The 2,128-nt window shown below is 43.9% G+C and overlaps 1 pseudogene; it reads left to right on the top strand.

Moving 5' to 3' along the window:
• The first annotated feature begins 328 nt into the window (after window positions 1-328).
• Window positions 329-1,455, top strand: LOC147602852 (uncharacterized; annotated as a pseudogene).
• Window positions 1,456-2,128: the final 673 nt, after the last annotated feature.

Here is a 2,128-nt window from a genome sequence, read left to right as displayed (position 1 = left end):
TTATCTCCACGACGGGTTCATTAATTTCACAATTCAAAATACTTATTCAGCTGTCTATCTATTTTCCCTTTTATTGCATAATCAAAAAAACAAAAAACTCAAAGACCCATCAACAAGAAGTAATAATCCGACTTCGCTGACTCCACCTATAAAACATGTTGATGCGCTTGCGCCTGCGCTGTTCTCTTATATTTTCTGCTCTCGTCTGCGAGTGTTCTCCCCACGGCGAGTTCAAGCGATAGTATGGCTAGCGATCTAAACCTTTGAGCTGTCATAAAATAGGCTATTGCGGTTGCCGTGATGTAATGTAGTTATTTTGCATGGTGCAATGGACGCGCTGACGGCGTTCAAGGCTCGCATCACAGATGATCCCGACAACGTTCTGGCGAGCTGGGACCCGACCCTAGTCGATCCGTGCACGTGGTTCCACGTGACCTGCGACGACAACAATCGCGTGATTAGGCTGTGCGTTTGACACCCGCGCCCTGTGGTTGCAATTAGGAGAGAGTCGTCTGAATTGAGATAATTTGTTCTGTTAACTTGCAGAGATCTGGGCAACGAGGGGATCTCGGGCACGTTGGCACCGGAGTTAGGGAACCTGGACGCATTGGAATATCTGTAAGTAGATTTAACAGTATATAATTCTTGATTTATTTCTGCATGATGCTCATTCTGCTCTAATGCCCTTGACATCCAGGACTGCACTGCAGTCTCCTGTAGAAAAACAAGCTGAGATGGCCTCTCCCTTCTGAGCTTGGCAACTTGCACTCGCTGAAATCCTTAGATCTCTACGACAACCAGTTCACGGGACCCATTCCGCAGGAGTTCGACCACTTTGAACAACCCCACAACCTCAAGTTCCTGTAAGACCTCCTGCTGGTTACATTTCTGTGTTCCCACTCAAGAGTCTCTGTATGTTTTCACTCGTCGATGTGACTCTGCAGTATGGGGGTTTTGCATTGCACAGGCGCCTTCACAACAACCGCCTTAACGGAACCATTGCTGCAACCATAGGCATAATCGACCTTGTCAATTTGTAAGCTCCTTGTGATCCTTCTTTCTCCTACGTCTGCACGTTTCTTTGATTTAGCCATGTGTTATATATGTGCTCGTTATGCCTGAGCAGCAACGTCTCCGGCAATGACTTCAGCGGTTTTTTGCCCACAACCTTCAGCCGCTATAACCTCCACAGGTTACAAATCTCTCTCTCTCTCTCTCTCTCTCTCTCTCTCACACACACACACACACACATTATATTTATATCCTACTTACAACTATAACTTTGGCTGCAGTTTTTATCCTGGGAATTCGGAACTGTGCGGTGGCCCACCTATCAACAAACCTTGCAAAGCAATAACAAGAATTGACTTGCATCAAGCTGAACGCATGTTATCGAGTTTGAAAATTCATCTTTTGAACTTTGTGCATGAACTAGGATCCAAACTTTCTTCCTAAAATGGCGAGTTTGAAAATCATTCATGTATGTTGTGCATTGGCGGCAGGAAGACGTAGTCAGCCCACTCCACAGATCGTGAGCACCACCTTGGTATCGCACGTGCGGAGGTGACTAACTATAAGCACCAGAGAGCCCTTGCCAAGAAGAAGAATGATATAAAAAATTAGCACTTTGTCATTCTTATGCTTGCTATAATGAGTCAAGTCCCCAACAACGCTAGAAAAGAAGTCGTTGCCCATAAGTGTAACTCAATCAAAGTTAAAACAAAGGATTCCACTATGTTTTGTCTAAGAAATTGTATAAACATGAATGCTTACCAACATAACAATGAAATTATTTGTTGTAGCACATTGAACTATGTCAATGTTGATAATCATCACCCTTGATCTGTTACAATAGGCCTAGTAGACCATGATGTGGACTTGAAGACACCATCCATGCCCGAGATAAGACATAAGTGACGGGGCTCATCTTCAAACTCTTGCCATTGATGTTTCATGTATTACCACACCGATGAATCAACTACAATCCTCATGATGCCATCACTTGAGCGATGAGTTGCATGCCATGTCATGAGTTCTGTAATCTCCTTACATTTAAACATAAGTTGGATAGGAGGAATGATAGGAAAGTGTCTCAACACGGGGAATTTTGTCTCCTTGCAAATCATCT

This window comes from Cibotium barometz, chromosome 65 (genome assembly GCF_041138505.1).
Source record: "Cibotium barometz isolate CiBa-2024 chromosome 65, ASM4113850v1, whole genome shotgun sequence".
NCBI classification, from domain to species: domain Eukaryota; kingdom Viridiplantae; phylum Streptophyta; class Polypodiopsida; order Cyatheales; family Cibotiaceae; genus Cibotium; species Cibotium barometz.
The sequence above is the reverse complement of the archived record's forward strand: the minus strand, read 5'-3'. Positions and strand labels throughout refer to the sequence as shown.